At 42.0% G+C, this 18960-nt stretch overlaps 1 long non-coding RNA gene across 4 annotated transcripts; it reads left to right on the top strand.

Moving 5' to 3' along the window:
• The first annotated feature begins 2600 nt into the window (after positions 1-2600).
• LOC128787249 (uncharacterized) lies at positions 2601-9022 on the top strand. Of its 4 annotated transcripts, none has more exons than XR_008430639.1 (5): positions 2601-2679; positions 2975-3300; positions 6273-6463; positions 7423-7741; positions 8429-9022. It is a non-coding gene; the product is annotated as an uncharacterized LOC128787249 (long non-coding RNA). The 4 variants fall into 4 exon arrangements; XR_008430640.1 differs by having other exon boundaries at positions 7423-8484; positions 8640-9022; XR_008430638.1 differs by having other exon boundaries at positions 7423-8812; positions 8896-9022.
• The last annotated feature ends 9938 nt before the right edge of the window (positions 9023-18960 follow it).

Genomic DNA, 18960 nt, shown 5'->3' with positions numbered 1-18960 from the left:
AAAGGACGCTTTTAGGCACTTTCCGCCTCCTAGTTGCATGCACTGTGCTGCTGTCACTAAAATGAAAAGAAATAACACAGTGGTGAGGTGTTAAGATGCAGGCAACTTGCAAACACATAAATCCTCACATGGGGACACAGGCAAGTGTTGACATTGGCTGCTCTGTACAAAAGCAGTCCAAGAGCAAAATATGAGGGCAGAAAAAAAGGTGCTTGAGGTTGAAGAAACCCTTACAAAAAAAATGCAGGCAGACTTGAAAGTGCTGGGTTGATGGTTTTACTAAATTATCTTAGAGGTCTTTTCCAAATTTAATGATTCTATGATTCTATGATTTAATTTGCTATTTTCAGAAGTCCACTAAAATAAATAGTCTTACATTTATACTCAGAAGCGCATAAGGTTTTCCTGTTTCAGATAACTATCTTATGGGACATAATTTTGCTCCCAGTCACAGGTAGAAGCTGGAAAGCTTGACCTCAAAAGTATTTACTTCCATCTAGGAGAAAAATTCAGTTGTATTGAATGATTTCAGTTCTAGGAAAGTTATGCTTGATAACAACCAGAAATCAATCTTTCAGGTATAAAAAGCGTTGCTTTCACAAATGTCAGCACTCTGTTTGCTGTATTGCACCATTTTCTTGTCTATAAGAGAAGTTCCTGGACCATTAGGAGCTCCTTAATGTGTGCTTTGGGTCTAACATAGCAAAATGACACTGACCTCTCCCCCCACTAATGTGAGAACATCCTCCCAGACCCAAACACAGGAGAACTAGACCCAATATTTCCGCATAACGGCAAGAATAGTAACAAATCTCAAAATCTTCCTTAGCCCAACTGAAGAACTCACTTGCCTGTACACCTGAAGGTATCCCTGTCCCTCTAGGTCACCTTTCAGTGGAAGTTTCTATTTAGTTGCTGTGTCCCTCTTTTGTGAGTCTTTTCCAGAGCTACTGCTTCAAAGCGTAGTTTCCCATCTTAATTTTTTGGCCTTCATTCTTTGGTCTTAGATATATAGATTCATGTTTACCTGTAATAGGGTAGCATATTTTATGCTTGCTTTTTGTTTACCATCTGATTACATCAGTGGCCTACTTCGTTTCTGTTCCTCTGGTCTGTTCCCATAGGGTGGGTTTATGGGGTTTTTTTCTGTACCACAGACCAAAATGGAAAATAGCCAGGAGACAATCTAGGTGGAGCTTCACTAGTTAATACGTCTGAACAATGAATGATACTGAACAATGATTGTTTAACATTAAGATAGATTTAACCACTGGATTGTGAACTGATATAATGATATACTACAACCTCTTCATCAAAGAGCTGCACAAAAGTAAAGCCTCATGCATCTAGCAGCTTTATATGAAAATGTCTTACTCTTCTGAGAAAGGTACCAGATTATCTCAGCAAAATCTGTTTTTTGTAAATCCATGTTACTTAGTATTAATACTTTCTTTTATCTTGGTATTTACTAGCACAGTCATTTTGGGCAGCACACATTTCAGGCTATGCACTTCCATCAGGCCCAGAGCCAGAAGAATCCAGGCAATGTCAGGGCTGGACAGAAGGCCTGAATTGCCTGGGTTGTTCTGTGTATCTTTCAAATACTGTTTCATTATGAACATTTTTTCGATGCCCTGGAGATCCACAGACCTGGATTTACAGGTCTGAAAGCGAGTTTTAATGTCAAGCTTCTGCCAGCTCGTAGGAAGTTCTGGGGTGCTGACACATTTTCTGATGTTAGAATGTCTGGTATCAGTGGCTGTTGTTCTGAGCATTTTGGCATACCTACTCTTCCTCCACACCAGTGACTCCACTTGCTTTTACTCCCAGATGTAGAACTGAGGCAGTCATTGAAATTCCCAAAACAGGTCCATTGCAAATCTTTCTTTGGTTTATATTTTGCATAGGCAAAAATCCCGGGCAAACTTGAGTCAAAACTGAGGCAGAGTCTTAACAAATCCCCTTGAAGTGTTTCCTACTAGAGCACAGTTAGGTTGGTTGAAGCTTCACCCCTTCCTATGTCACTGCTACCGCTTATATGCTGTCCCCATATAGTAATTAATACATTATTAAAATCCCTTTGTTACCATCATTTCAGAGAAACATTCTTCTGAAATGTTTACTATCTGTACTTATGCTGCTCCTCATCTCTGCGGCGTCCTTGCCCTTCCGTGGTGTTACACGGCAGCCGACTCTCCTGGCTGTATGCCGCCTGTCACTCTGCCCTTCCCGTGGAAATCCCAACAAACCCTCCAGTACCAGCACTGCCTCAGTGTGGGAGACACATGAGAACGTGCTTCCAGTACCCTCGGGAGCAGGGGGATGCATCGGCAGTGGCTCCCGGGGGGAAAAGGGACAGGGCCACCGGGGTTCGCTGCCGTACACAAGTAGCGCCATGACGGACGTCATCCTCCCACGGAACCTTCCCTCTGCGCCTAAACCAAATTTTTAAATCTTCTTTTTTTTTTTTTTTTATTTTTTTAATACTTTATATACACACATAATTTTCACAGCTTCCCGCAAGCGCCAGTGCCCCGCGAGCAAGCCAGTCCCCTCACGGCCCGCGCTGCCGCAGCGCCGCCCAGCGGCCCAGAGAGCGCGGGGAGCCGGGCCCGGCCCGCCGCCGCCTGGCGCGGGCTGCCCGGGGCGGGCAGTGAGGGTTCCGCGGCACCCACCGGAGTAAGTCTCGTTCCCCTGACCAGGCTGGTTGTTCTTTCCCCTCCTTGGGGGCGGGGGCTGCGGGAGCGAGCCAGCCGCTGCCCATGGCTGCCTGGGAGCAGAGCTCTGAGGCGGGGACGGGACGGGTGCTTGCTGGGCTGAGCGCTCCCCTTGCTGCCCCAGCTGCTTTCTCCGGCTCCCTGGCTTTTACACATCTTTCCCTTGAATTATACATCCCTGTTCCGGGGCACTATTGTAAAATTTAAGCAGTTTTCCTCTATTACACAAACAAGTAACTATTTTCCTTTCTGTTTAGAAACTGCATCTCTGGTTTTTTCCTTCCATGTCTGGGCCAGCCCTGGAGACAGTAAATGTCTGTGGGCAATGGTCCACAGGTGAAATCTCTGCCCTGCTGGAGAATGTGACAGTGATCCGTGTAGTTTCTAATCAGCTGAAGTCCCTTGTCACTCAAGTCAAACTACGCCACAATGCACCAACAGCAAATGATGCCTGAGGAGACATTGTGAATCTGACTGTGGAAAGAGCCTGTGCACATCTCAGGGAGTATCTCTTCTGGGATCTCTCCAACACTGCTGTGTCAAGCTACAGCTCATATTTATAGGTGCTGCTACACTAAATAAGGTCAGTTCATGGGAGAAATGCAGATTTAGTCTAATTTCTCTTCACCAGACATCTATCTGAAATAAAGTGTTCTTGATGGTAGATGAGGGTGTGTGAGCACACCCCATTAAGGATAGGGTGGAACCAGGATGTTGCCTGCCTGAGAATGTGAAGCAGCCGCTTGGCAAAGCACACAACCCCTGGAGACGTGCCCAGAAAACTGGAGCACCCCACAAAAGAAATAAAGCAAACAAATAAAAAAATGCAAGCAGAAGAGAGCTCTCGTAATGGCTTCTTTACTTGGGCCAGAGGCAAGGTGTTTTTTTTTTAATTTTGACATTCTCCTGTAAACAACACCCAAGGACAGAGAAGGTACTGCCCATTTACTCATCTACCCTTCATCTGCTGCCCCTATGGCAGTCCCCTCACAATCCTTGAATTCTTTTTTATTTTCTGATAAGAAAGCATTTAGGCTCAAAGTTTGAGTTTGAAGTCTGCCCTCAAGATCCCATTGTCCCATTGTACCCACTTTCTTTGGATGAGCTGGCCACCTCAGGAACCAGCAGCACCCTATTGCATCAAGTCATCTGTTCCTTTCTTGTAGTCACACTTCAAAACTCTGTCCCTGCACTGTTCCAGTTCTCTTTGTGTCTATCCTGTGATAGCCACATAAAAATGGCATTGTAAACTTTATCATGATGTATGCTGACAACCCAGGACTAGGCTGACTTTTGGCAAACAGAACTAGGGAAATACAAACAGTGCACGTGATTTATAGTGTGCCTCTTTAGAGATAGGGACCCATATCTATTCCTGACATCATCCTGAGTTTCTTCACTTTCTTCAGCATATGAGGAGGGAGGCAAAGGGGGGATTCAAAAGAAGAGGTCAAAAGAACATGCAAGATCTCAAAGTAAAGGACACTGACTGGCAACGCCAGTTGGCAACACCAAACTGCAGATGACAAAATAACAAGCAGCTGAGAACTGGCTGATGACATTTGTTCTGACAGTATCAGTACAAACCCAAGTGCCACCTGCACAGAGTTAAGATTGTTTCAAATAGAAATCAGCTAAAAGCATGAGGGTTTTATCCCAAAATGTTTTACAGTATGCAACTGCCAATTTCTGATCTGATACTTGAAGTCCTAAACCCAAATTTACAGTGTCCCCACACTACAGCTCCTTAAAATATCTTCTGGTTTTTTCTCTGCATATTTCTCATCTGAGTGGTGGTCTGGCACTATTTAGGTTATAAAATTCAAAATAGCCTTTGCCTGAGGTGGCTAGATTTTCAGGGAAGTGTTTCCTATAGGATCCATCTGCTGTCTTTGAAAACAGCAGTCTGCATTGAGCCACTAGATCGCAACAATTTGGGTCGTTCACAAGTGTAATTTTGGTCCAATACTTAAGCTGCTTTTTGGAAAGAAAATGCAAAAATTAAAATATAGAAAACTTGAAAAGTAAAAGGAAGAAAAAACTACAAAGGCATTTTTTTTATTATATTAGCAGAACTTTTTCAGTAACAGACACAAAACAAACAATAACCTTTATATTACACTTTTCAATTCATCAGAAATTTATCTTTCATGAAAGAAATTTATTTCATTAAGCCCTTAAAATTTATTCTTTATAATAGCTTATATATGGCAGACTTTTTTTATATAAAAGAGACTTTTGGTCAAAGAGTTCTGTAGGTTCTGATGAACTCATGGAAATATTTATTACATCAAAGAAGACTCCCTTTTGTTTTGTCAACGCCAGCATCAGAAGCTACTGTGAGTTGTAGCTACAGGGTTGTCCTTCCTGGCATACACTTTTAGATCACCAAGTTTTTGAGGTTTTAGTTTTTTTTTTTCCTAGAAACAATGCATGCTCATGCTGTTAAAATACCATTAAGGATTTTTCATGTGATTTATTAAGGCAACACAATTTCTGACAAGTGAGGAGCTATAGATGTTTCAGAGGGTGCTACTGAACTGTATGGATGGCTTGTGACTAAAGATTCATTAGTGTTCTGTCTATCCACTGATCACACTCTGCAGTTACAGCATGAAGAAGCTCATTTCTCAAGGAGGAGTCTACAACATCATTGCAATGTGACATCATTGCAGTGTGACTATTCCTTAGTCAATGGGGAAAAAAAAGCTCTACTAAGAAAGTGTTTGTAACATTTCACAATGTCTAATGCATAATAGTAAATCTTCTAAGTGTCAAACTGGCCAAGTTAGAAGAGATTTAAGCCTCGGGACTTGGTCTCAGATCCTAGTTATTGACACTAGCAAATGCTTTGAAGGTAGGGAAAGGAGTTCCTTATTTTTATAATTGCTGTTCTTTGGCTGAAATACTTAAATTGCATTTTCTTCTGCTGAGAGCTGTTTATCTCAATGCAAATGTAGATACAAACAAAAGATAGCCGGTGTTTTCAAAGCCTGAATATCTATCCTAGCTTACCCAGTTTGGTTCTCAAACTACAGAGGCCAAGCACTTCCAGTGCCAAACTTTCATTACCCCCATTGGAGGCCACTTGTGAAACCAATAGATTTTTTTAACCCCCACTCCCATACTTGAAAAGTACTGGGGAAAAGAATCATTTACCCTATGGCTTGCCAGGAAGATGGCAAATAACTTCTATATAAATGTGAGTGGAGCCCCAGTTGAAATCAGCAAACTTGAGCTACAACTGGCAGGTTAAGTAAAGATGGAGTTTTACTCCTAGGGATTTTATCTGTGAGATGGCCAGAGCTCAAAGGAGTGCATTTAGGCCAGAGGGAGTTCATCCTTTTGCTAAACACACCTTAATGGCAAGGACAGCCTATCTACCTGTGCTTGGGTTTTTCATTGTTTTGGGGTTATTTGTAGATTTGTATAAAATGTAACATAACTGTCTGATACAAAACAATCATGAAACAAGGATCTGTACTATTCATGTTAAATTTTCAAGAGTCAGGTTATACTGCTGTAACATGGCTTTTTTTCCCCTCTAAACTGAAGACTTTCAGCAATACTCTTAGGGAAAGGCTTTGGAGCTCTCACCACTGAAGGCAATGTCATGGAAAGCTTGTACACTGCCATGGCTGATAGCCTCCTGCTGCTGAAAGGTGTTTGTAGCTTCTGGCAGTCTCCTGATGACAGCAGCTGTCAGTGACAGACGTCATTTAGCAAATTCTAGTTCAGCTATAGTGGTAAGTACTGAGAAAATGCGTAGCTGAACTCCTGTTTTTATTTCTCTTCCCTCATTAATGTTCTCATACAGCTCTGAAATCACTATTGCTGCATACTTTTTTCAGTTTGTGTTTTCTTCCAAGGAAAAGCTTAACTTTTCATTTATAAGATGACTCCTTTCAATAATAATAGCATGACAAAAACTTCTGCTGGAAAAGAGCAAAGAGTTAATTTCTTTTCTGGCTGGCCCCAAGTGACCCCTTGTTCCCACTGCTTTTGAAATTACTGGAGTTTGCTTAGCCTGAAAAATTACAGCTATAGGAAAAGTCATGCTTTGCTGATCTATTTTTAAAAGGAACAGGAGAATTTTAAAAATAGAATCCCCCCTTTTTTTCTAACTCTGGCATCTCCAACCCAAGTATGTAATTTCCAAAGCATTAAGAAATGTCTCAGGACACATTTAAGTCAGATCAGCCAAATCCAGGATTAATGAAAAAATGAGATGTTCATCTGGTCTGGAATGAGATCTTTCTTCCCATCATTCTTAGTTATAAAGATTGCTTTTGTGTGGTTGAAGCTAAATTTAAGCCCAGCCTGAGTGTATTTGTGTACTATCTAAGTGTGCTTTATGCATCAGCAGCACACTGCATTGGTAGTCTGCACATACAATTAGGGATTTATGATCTTTGAAGTCAGCTAATACAAAGATTTATATATTTGCAGCAAAAACAAAAACAAAAACAAAACAAAAAAACAAAAAAAAAAACAACCAACCAAACAAAAAAAGAACAGGAAGTAATAGGAATAGGTGTTTCTTAGAGCTACAGTCTGATTCTCCTTTGGCTTGTGTTGGTTTGCTCCATTATCTTCAGAGGAATTATTCCTCTTCCTGATTTGAGCACCAGAAGAAGAGGAGAAAATCCATCCCTGCATGTATGACTAGGGAGATCTGTTTTTCTAGAGCTTGCGTTTGTTTCAGACCATAGACCGGCGGAGGGGGAGTGCCGGACGAGAGAGAGAGCAGACCCTGCCACGGGCATTAAACTGTGCGGGGTTTCTTCTGACCAACGACTCACAAACAGCTCCTGAAAGACTGGGACTGAGCCCGGCTCTGGTGAGCGATGCCGAAGGGGTGGACCTGACCCTGTCGTGCAGCTCCCGAGGGGGCCAGATTGCCAGGGGGGCTCCTGCCTTCTCGCTGGTGATGCTCCAGAGGGCAGGCGGGAGGAGGTCACGCCTGGGTGCCGGAGTGAAAGTCACGTTCAGAAGAGTGTGGACTGAATGAAGGACACGGTAAGGTGAGAACGTACTGATTTAATATATGCACTACTATTTTGCAAGGAACTGTCTTACAGGTTTCTTTCTTTGTCAAAGCATTCAGCTACTGTAATAGGATTTAAATGTATAATGAGTTGAACTTTAAGAGATCTATAGCAGCAGTTAACTAGCAAAGGAAAGTCCATGTCTAGCTATTTCCTGCTGCTACAGTGTTTTAATAACAATGATACACAAAGACTTGTTTTGTTTAGCATGCGCCGTATTACTGCATTTTAGACAAAGTCTTGATTCTCTTAGTCCAAGACAAAGTCTCAATTGTCTCCATTTGAGACAAAATCTCAGGACAAAAATATGTATTTGAAATGTCCCAAACTACAGAGGAGTAAGGAATCAGATTAGCATCAACTTCTGCTTCTAGCTACAATGAAAACAAAGATAAGGCAAGTATGTATTTTCTAACTGGAGGGACACATTTAGGAAAGATTTTGTACCTCATCATTCCCTAATTATGAAATCAGAAAAGTGAAAATATTCTTCTCATTCTCTGCACACACATCCTTACCCCAAGCAGACCTGTTCTTACTGTGATGAGATTTGTTTTCCTACAGCAGAGTTTCCCTTTGAGAGCTCACAGGCATGGAGAGCAGTTTTGTTTACCACCCCCGGGTGCAAAACTCGTTAACTAATATTTATTTTTGTGTTTTCAGCTTTCAGCAATGAGGCAGGTTGATGGATAGTGAAGATGGTGGTGGTGGGGAGAATGGTAAGGAAAACTCAGGAGCTGGTTTTACATCTTTCAGTTGTGCAGGCTCATATGCAAAATGGCTATCAGTCTTTTAGCTATACCAAAAGAAGAAACCCCAGCCCTCGGCAATGGTGACCCTTCTATCTTGGTTTTGGCTTGTTTGTTTTTTTCAGGATGGTAGGAAACAAAGCACAGCCAGCCTCCTGACTTTTTGCAAGTTATAAATGCTGTACAAAATTCTAGTTTCAAGACCAGAAAATGTTTTCTCCTGTTGTTCAGAGTGACTCCAGATGCTGATGTACTTAGTTACACAGCACAAGTAACCCAACTGGAATGAAAAAGCAAGGTAATTGAGTTTATATTCATCTGTCAATAATCCGAAGGGACAGACTGTTCAGCCTGCCAAGTTTGCTCTGCTTATGCTTGCAGAGTATGAACTTAAACTGACTGAAGATTGCCGCAGTAGATTCTCTCTGATGAATAGAGGATCTCTTCTGCTGCAACGTGGTTACACATTCCCCCATGTCTCACAGTATCAGGAGATAAGCTGAATGTTAGGCAGGACAATAAAGAAAAAAATCATGTAGGACTGATTTTTTCTTCATCAAATGTTTGCCTGACCCAAGTCCCATTATCAGAGGAAAAACCATCAGCTTCTTCCTAGGCTTTTCTATGCTTCTCACTATAATAATATCTGGGAGATTTACATATATTTCTTCATCTTTCTATTCTAGTGGAGTGAAGGGTTGTTATCCCTATATGTGAAGCAGAACATGGGAAGCAAAGCAAAAAGTTCTTTTTAACTTTGAGTGAGCAGTCTGGGACAATTGTGAGCGAACTTCAGAATCATATAATCATAGAATATGCTGAGTTGGAAGGGACTCACAAGGATCATCGAGTCCAACTCCTGGTTCTGCACAGGGCAAGCCCAAGAAATCACACCATGTGCCTTAGAGTGTTGTCCAAACTCTAGCAGTCTTGGTGCTGTGACCGCTTCCCTGAGGAGCTGTTCCAGTGCTCAACCACCGTCTGGGTGAAAAATCTTTTCCCAATATCCAACCTAAACCTCCCCTGGCACAGCTGCATGCCATTCCCTTGGGTCCTGTCACTGGTCACCAGAGAGAACAGATCAGTACTCTCCCCTTCACCTCCTGCCATGAGGATGTTGAAGACTGTGATAAGGTCTTCTCTCAGTCTCCTCTAGACTGAACAAACCAACACTCCTTGTATTGCACCCAAAACTGTCCCCAGCACTTGAGATGAGGCTGCCCCAGTGCAGAGCAGGACAAGCCCCTCCCTTGCCGGGCTGGTGATGCTGTACCTGATGTCCCCAGGACACAGCTGCCCCTCCTCGCTGCCAGGGCACTGCTGACTCCAATTCAACTTGCCATTGACCAGGACCCCCAAGTTCCTTTCCACAGCACTGCTTTCCAGCCTCTCGTTCCCCCAGTTTTCAAATAACTTACCTTTTTTTACTTTACATGGCTTTGTATTTGACTAACTGTCATCCCTTATTTAAGATAGTTCTACAGGGGATCTCCATGTAGCTAGACCATACAAACAATATCAATCTCTATTCCAAACATGGGAGCAAGTCAATGCCTGTAGCAGAGCAGACATACAAAACACATGTGAGAGAATAACCAACTATGCCCAACATCCAGTGCATGTTAGAAATATATGAAAAAAAAAACCCAGAAAAGATGGGAGAATCTGTGAAACAAAGGAATGAAAGATTATTCAATCCTGTGGTCTGGGAAGAAACCAGACACGTGTCTCTGAGGAAAATTGAAATTTAGAGCCTCTTTAGCTGAGCTCTGTGTGGCAGGAGCTGGTAAGGACAAACAAAGGCTCTGCCTTCTGATGGTTGGCTTCTGCACCATCTGAGGAAACAGTCTTGTAACCAACTGCAGGGAAAAGTGGCTCCACCACAAATTTCTTCATGCTGTAGAAACAGCTCTCAGCACGTTGGCTCCAATGCCATGTTAAGGCACAAGTGCACAGACAAAAGCATCTGTCTCCCAATTGGAAAGGCAGGCCACAACAGCAGCTGCCAGTGCACAGCAGGTTTGCTGATATGTGGGTTGGATCCACTGTGTGCACACTATGTAGCTGGCATAGACAGGTGCAGCAAATCTTATACATTAGAATTAAGAGTGGGAGGACTCAAAAAACACAAGTATGGGAAGCCAGGATGGTTTGTGCAGGCAGGTCAGAGTTACCTTCACACATATGCCATGCCCAGGGCTGTTTAGCTGGGCTCCCCCTCCTGAGCTTTCCTGTTCTTGTTGCCATCAATTGTCCCACTGACAAATCTGGCCCAGGCAGTGGCAAGCTGTATTTTCCCTCATGGCACACTGTGAGAATCTGGGCTTTCACCATGGGTGGTGGTGTCTGTGATGAGTAAGTAACCTTACAGATATGCAGAAACCAGTCCTGATGAACCAGCACTCAATCCATGTCACCAAGTGTAAGCAGAACTTGTTGGTCTGAGCCTCCTGGTCTCTCCTGAAAAGAAGACTGGTAAAACTGAAGAGAACTGTAGGGCAAGCAGGAGGGGGCCAAACACACAAAGGAAGCCAAGTCTGAGTGCCAACAGTTGAGACCCTGAGACTTTCTGAGCTCAGGCACCTACAGGTCTAGTAGTTGAGCCTCTTTCTTCTGTGCTTTCCCATGAATGAGGGACACTTGTCCCAGCACCAGCCAGGGATCAGAAACCACAATTAGAGACATCACTCTTCATATCCATAGGGATCCTCTGTATCTCAAAGTAGTGACAGGGTGGTGGGAAGAAGAGGATAATGTCCAGCTGTGCATATGCATGCTGTGCAGTGGCACAGGGAAGTAAGTGCCAAAGTGCCCTAGTCAGTGTGGGGTTATGTGCATGAAGAATGTCAGACCATGCAGTGGCATCTCCCTGGGTGTAGGGGGCTTTGGGCAGGGTAACAGGACCACGTAGCAAAGAGCAGATTTCCAAGGGTCCTGGGTACACTTGGTCTGTACCCAGGGCTCGTTTTGCCCTTCCTGGTCTGACAGCCGTTGCAGCTGAGGGATCTGCTGTTACTCCCATGCCTCAGGCAGCTGTCGCCTCCAGTGAGAAACAGGGAAATGGGAGAGGCAAATGAGTGAGAATGGGGTAAACAGTATTTTGCTCAAACTGAAGTGGGGAATGTCCTTGCTCAGCAGTTGTTCTCAGCTACCCAGTGTCCCAGGGCAAGCTCACTTCAGAAAAACAGAAACTGGTCCAGGCCAAAATCTTTCTGTAAGAGAGAGCAAAGAGGAGACCAGAATAGGAATGCAAACAAATTCACCCCTCTTCAGACTGTGTTCCTCAGATTTTGTTGCTCATTCTCAGTCCTGCCCAAGGTAATAATCACCAAGGGCATTTTCCTCACTTTGTATAGTGCAGGAGAAACCTGGGTTTCAAGCCTTTGGCGGTTCCTCAGAGGGTGGATACACACTCTCCCAAAACAAGGGTTCTTCCTTCCTGGGAAAGTAAAGTGAGTAGTATAAATTGGAGTTAGAGAAGCAAATATATTTACATAAAATATGTAACACATTATAATAATAAAATAAATAATGAATTAAATTTATGATTGGGTAATATAAACTATTTATGCAAACCAAAAATCTTAACCTCCCAGAGGCAAGCATTCAGCGCATGGAGAGACTTTTTTGAGGTGCCCAGCAGCACTGACACCAAGCAGCAACTCCATAGTTTCTCCAGGAAGGTGTAAGAGCACAAACAGGCCAGCAAACCTGGAAGCACATAAAGTATTTTTCCTAGCTGTAAGTGTAGGTTACTGTGCCCTGGGTATTATCGCCAGCTCCTGGCAGATTTGCTGGTCACCATGCCCTAATATGCAGGTTCCTGCTTCCAGTTTCTGTTGTGCCTTTCTGCCACAGTCACTTCTTTCCCCTCCCACATGAATTGCTGTGGAGTAAGGAAAAAAGCAGCAACCCAGAGGACAAAATGAAAGGCAGCAAAGAGCCTTGTGGCCTGCTTTCTTTTTCTTCTCTCTCCAAGCCAAAAAGTTCCTGAGCATGAGCAAGCCTAAATGTAACTTGACATCAGCCAGTGCCACAGATAAATGTCAGTATTTTCCCTGACACCTAGAAACAAAACTGTCCAAGGTGATTTTTCTCTTAGAGGATGGCCTCCCTGTTGTGTAGATTTCTCACAGGTTATGCATTCCCCAGAGGGCAGGTGAGTAGGGTTTTCCTCCCTGCACCTGCAGCAGGAGAGCCCCAAGAGCTGCCCTGGTGCTGAAGGTAAAGCTGCTCCCTGGTATGAGCTCCCCAAGAGGTTGTGAACATGGGAATGTACGTGCACATGGGGAAGAGCAGGCACAGCAACGTAGCCTGCCTGACTGAATTCTGTTATCACTATGAGGTATGCTTACAAAAAAGCGCTGGCTAATTATGATTCAGAGTAGTCAGAGAAGACAATTTACAGACCTGCCTCTTTTGAATGCTGCAGAAAGAAAGAAAAGCCTCATGGCAATTTGGAGCAGCCTATGAAGTGTGGCAGGGTAAATAACTCCTTGCAAACAGCAGTTGAAACAAAAACAGGATCAACAGCTGCTCTACCCAGCTCACAACTCATCCTGCCTACTCCAGGTTGAGCTCCAGGCTGATGCCAAGTTCTCTTGCTTTGTAAGAAAATGCTTAACAGTTTGATCAACTGAGATTGCTGGACAGCATCTCTTGCAGATATACAAACATTTCAGGAACCAGTAGTTATTATGGAATGGCCAAAATATGGCTGTTATTTCTCATCATCAATATGGACATACAGAGCTTTGAAGTACACACTGTTTTTAGGTATCTGGATGTATTCCTGATGAAGATTCAGCTTTCAGTCACTACAGTCTAGTAATTCTTCTTGTTTGATATAATTATTTTTCTCAACATTATTTATTGATATTTGCCCTTACAGTTGTTTCCAGCAACTCTGTCTAGAAATGCTATAGCAAAGATACCAGTTTCATCAGTAAATAAGGTAATTAATGTATTCTACTCTGGATCATTTTTTTTCTGTGTAGTTTTACACAGAGAGGAAACTGAAACAATCATGGATATATGCTGTGGATAAAAATAATAAACTACTATGTGGATAAACATAACTACCAAATTTTTTTCAGAAGAATATTGAGATTAAATTAGGATTATTGCAAAAAAAGGACTTGACATTTTTTCACTCATGCCCATGGGAAATGCTGAGCACCTACATGCTTCAGTAATCCAGCATATGTGTGATAGCTCTTGGTTAATTCCAGTTATTCCCTCTGCAGTTTAATCTGCTCCAGCCAAAAAGAGAATCTAAGCCCATGTGTACAATCTCCACAGTAACAGCTACAACAGAACAGACATGGTAACATTTGTGTGAAGGATTCTTCTCCATCTGGTGGTAAGGGGAAATATCAGAGAGAAAGGCCATATCATTCTTGAATTGGACAACAATTACTTGGCTGGTATGAGGCTAATGCTCCCTGCATGACCAGGAGATCTACACTTACTGCAGTCAGAGTTTTCTTAATATCTAGGATGAAATCCTAGCTATCAAATTGAGAAAAATTTCTGTCCTAAATGGAGAAGTATTTCTTCTCATTATGTACACTGCTCAGGATTGGGGTGATGAATAGCAGGCTTGCTTAACAGAAGTCAGATTAGGGGAGTCTTGTGTGTTTAGAAATATTTTATTCACTGTAAGTCTTTTTAATGGGCTGTCGACTGACCCCTTTGTTTCAAAAACAGTAAAAAAAGTACCCTGTTCGTTTGTTGGCTCATATGTCCATACATGAGAGGTGACAAATGACATCTTCCAACTTGTAGTATGCCAGGTTTGCAACCTGCAGACTTCTATGCAAAGACTGTGAAATAGAGGTTTGAGCTGTTTTATACAAGGACTTTACTGTGGGACTGTCTCTAAGATACAATCTGATATTTTCAAAAGTGGAAAGAGCTACACAGAATTACGTGCTCCCCTAATGTCTGAGTTGATTTGAAGCCACCAAGTCAACCCAGGAATTTTGTACTGACTCCACATACTGAGGCTATGAAGTTGCACTTCCTCTCTCTCTAGTAACTCTACCAATAACTACTATTTGCAAGTAGAAGACATTTTCATTTAAAATCATGATTTCTCTCAATGCTACTCACTACTGCACATGCTACTAAAAGAAGGAGTCTTTCCAGCTGTCATAACTTTCATTCCACAATGAAACTGAGATGTTTGTTAAGCATCAAACTCCAGTCCTTGGGACAATTAACATCTTGGCAAGTCTCCCTGCTGTGATATCTGGTGGACAGTCATCAGTACATCAAATTATGCATGCTTGCAATTTGATCTTGACCAACGCAATTTCCTTCCCCTCTTTAGGAATTCTTTCACTGCCTTTATGCCCAAGGGATAGATGGAAAAGATAACTGTACACAAACTGCTTCAGCTCTGAAGCTAATACTGAAAAGACAATTTTACTTCTGTTTATACTGCTACTTTGCTCTACAAAAATTATCTTAACAATCTTAACAATGCTGTGAAATTCAGCATTAAAAAAAAAAAAAGAAAACCCAAAACCACAGGAAAACATATTTGCATTTATCCAAACCGGTCCTTTTGCAGTCTGTTGTAGCCTATATAAGAGACAATGGCTTATCTATGGCAGAAAGGCAAAATGACACACAGAGAGTTGTGATTTGGTAGAATTTTCATCCTATAACCTATTGCTTTTTAAGCATTTAAGAAAGCAGATTTAAATTAACTGACTGTGGAAATCATCTTACATGTACAGAGATGAAGCTTAAAAAGGTTTAGTACGGTAGAGGAAACAAAATTTGGTTTCTACTAAATGGTCTTCCAGCTCCAGAGCCTGGACCAAATAACTCCTACTTATGCCTGACACTCCAAACCCAATTAATTGAATGTCTGCAATGACTCAATAAATGGCAAGATTCTGTGTTTCTCTATACATGTCAGAGGGGACTTCCCTCCACTAGCTTGTTTCTCCCTTGAAAACAAGCTAGAACATCCAATTTCCTATGCTCCAGTCATTTAATAGTGCCACTTAAGCTACAGTTCCGTTCCTGATACATTAGAAAATGGCAGATTTAAGACTCTCTGGACAATCTTTTTTTGTCCCTCCCCATGTGAATATGTTTTCTTACAAACCCTTCCATGACACAATCAAATTTTAGACTTTCCCACAGGATGCATGCCTCATTCTGTACAACACAGGATAATCACACCCAGTAGCAGAAAGAAATTAGCATAGCAGTCTTAATCTGGTATTTCCTAATTTTCCTAATTTCCTTATCCTTCTAAACAATATTCTTTTAATGTAATTTTTTAACATTACCATTTAAATATATATGTATGCGCATTTGTGTATCTCTCCATCTATCTGGATCTGTTAATGTATTGGTAAACACAAAAGAAAAAGATAAAAGTTGTTTGTTTTTAATTCATTCAGAACCGTTTGATGTCTCCGCGCTTGTTTTAGCAGCTGCCTGACTGTTTTTCCTCATATGTAAACTTCAAAGTCAATCAGAGGTCAAAACTCTGGACAAAGACAGAATAAGGAAAACAGTGGTGCCTGGCATATGTGATGGGAAGAAACAGAGGAGCTGGGTTGTAGAATATTGTGTGTTTCTGGCTACAGCAGGGGGGGAATTATCTACCTCTTGGACATAATATTTCCTGATCTGAATGTTTGACATAGTTGTTGAGGCCTAATACTTGCCTGGAAATATATCTCGTAGAGAAATGAAGGGTACAGCCATGCACACAAGAACTTGACATTCACTGCTATTATTGGTTCAAGCAGTCTGAAAATAGCTTAATAGATTACCGTAAAAATGCTGCAGAAAACCAGCTGGTTTCTGTTAAATGCAGAGGGTTTCAGGGGTGGGTATTGCATTTGATTCCAAATTTGTTATTTGCTGTTTCTGGTCATAGGAAAATCAAAGGAAATGCAAGTCCTGGAGAGGCAGCTTCTGTAGCAGAGTAATGTGGAGAATTTTCTGTAGACATGTGCAGTCGTGGTACAGGATGTGTCTTCAGTTCATGCTTTTTTTTTCCTCCGGGAGAACATCTGCCTTTCCCTCCTTCATCTGTCTGCAGAATCAGGCCCCTGCTTGTGCAGAGCCCGGCAGAGGACCATGAGCAAGAGAGAGTCCCTCCGGCTGGGGGTTGCCTTGCAACTTGCCTGGCACCTGGTAAAACAGCCTGCAGAAACTGGGAACACCTTAGTGATTCACACATCCTCGAAGCAGTTCCTGCCAACAGAGTTGCTGGAGAGGCCCAGCAGAGGCAGAGGTGGATTCCTCTGTGTGTGTGTGTGTGTGTGTGTGGTGTGTGTTTGGGTTGGAAGGCACCTTTAAAAGTCCTCAGATTTTGTGTAGATTATGGGAATTTGTTTAAATGACCTATAGAATAATTTGTTCTTAAAAATATAGTCGTTTGTTAAAATAGTGTTTAACCAACAGAGATGATGGAAATGGGACCAGTGCCAGTGCATCTCCCCTAGTCTTCTTTGTTTTCATAAGTTTTGGACACCTTTTGCTTTTCCTACAGAAGGCTTAAAATATGTGATTTGTACCATATGGGCCAGACCCAGGTATCCCTGAAGGTATCCCAGGAGGTAGGAGGTCTCTCAGCAGTATAAATTGCAGTGAGCAATATTATGGGGGGGGGGGGGGTTGAAAATGCCGAAGCAAATCCAGTGATCCTTCTGCAGGATACTGGTGGCAATAACTTGAGCTACAATATAATTTTAGTTATTATTGTTATTATTGTTATATTGTTATTATTAAATTATTTCAATTATTGCCCTCAAATATATTAACTTGTATTTGTTGCTTCTTCTACTCCCACATTAAAAAAAAAAAACCCAAACCCTCAAAAACCCAAACAAAAACATGCCCAGGTTCTAGTTAAGCTAAAAGCCAGGCTGTAAACCCTAAGACTGTAAGCTGTGCTGAGCGACAATGTTTTAATAGATACAAGAACGACACTTTTTAGTTCAGGGAAACAGGCTAACTTTTCCCAGCTGCATGAATAGCAGGCAGAGGTGAAGCCCACCCCTGGGTGGGAAAGAAGCTGTGAACGGGCTTCCTTGCAGCTTGTGGGATGGTAAATGAGTAAGAGATCAACAGAAGGAAATGTTATGGGCCTGGCTGGCTGGTGTGACAGGCAGAGCATACCTTTCTCCTACTAAGAGCCACTCTGCAAGGGCTAAGGAGAGTTTCACTCTCAAAACTCCTAATGCAAGGAATATAATTAATATGTGGCTTACTATCCCTTGTTAACATGAACAGAAGCAAATTATTCTCTGTAGCTTCTCATTCAGTAGCCTTTTTCTACATAGTTCAAGGCCATTGAACATCATGCTTTCCCTTAATTAGCTTTCTGCCAGTTTTTGTTTTAGCTAGGCGTTAATTTTCACACTTGCTTCAATGAGTTCTGCAAGAACTAAAATTTTACTCACTATTTATCATAAATCCACTCTTTCTCTGCCATTAACACCAAAGTGAAGGAAAAAAAAATCCAGCAAAAAATCAGTGAAAGAAAAGGAAGAGAAAGTGTGAAGAAACTCTGCAAAAAGCCATCTAGGAAAAAAGGGATGGAAGTGATATAAAGAGCAGCTGAAGAGATGCAGGAGGGAGCAGCTGGGAAACAAAAGCAGAAAGGCTGCTGGAACAAAGTTGGCTGTAGGCGGCCCGGATGGGAGGAAGGGGAAGTGGGAGCAGAAATGGGAGCCGGGAGTTTGTGTTTGGTCTTCAGTGGAGGGTGAGGAGCTTGCAGTGAGGAATTACGACAGGAAGGAAGCCAGTGAAGGAAAATAAAGAGTGGCTATATCGTTTATATAGTGAAAAAAAGTTCGCTTTAGGGGTAGCATTGGGCATCATGTGCTGGTGGACTGCACAACATATAATCAGCTTGAAGCAGAAGTGGTGATTCTTCAGGAGACAACCTAGAAAAGAATACTGCGGCTTAATTTTAATCCTTTTTTAACTCAGGGTCTCTCCATATAAAGGATGAGCATTGTGTTGCCCTGAGCGCTAAATGGAGTGCGTTGTGTTTTGTGCCTTGTCATTGATTCTAAATGCCTTTTGTGTTTCGGGGCTCTGAAAACAAAGGTCAAGTACTAGCAAATTCTGTTTTCTGTGAGAGATTTAATTAAATCCTAAGGACAAAGGCAGACTACTAGAAACAGCTATTGAGTGTGAAAGATGGGTAAATTTGCATTACCATTTCTCTATCAGTTTGCATACAGCTTTGTAATTTGGTTTCTCGGTCTGTTCGGTTGGGTTTGGTTTTGGTTTTTGGTGGGTTTTTTGTTTGTTTGTTTGTGTGTGTGTGTGTTGGGGGGTTGTTGTTTGTTTCTTTTGATCGACAGGAGAATAAATATTTTTAAAATCAAGGTTAAATAAATATTTTAAAAATCAATGTTACTTTATTCATATAAGTTGTCCAACACATGCTTGGAAAAA

Source organism: Vidua chalybeata, chromosome 1 (assembly GCF_026979565.1).
Source record: "Vidua chalybeata isolate OUT-0048 chromosome 1, bVidCha1 merged haplotype, whole genome shotgun sequence".
In the NCBI taxonomy this organism is placed as follows: Eukaryota; Metazoa; Chordata; class Aves; order Passeriformes; family Viduidae; genus Vidua; species Vidua chalybeata.
Note: the sequence above shows the minus strand (reverse complement) of the source record. Positions and strands in the feature narration are given on the sequence as shown.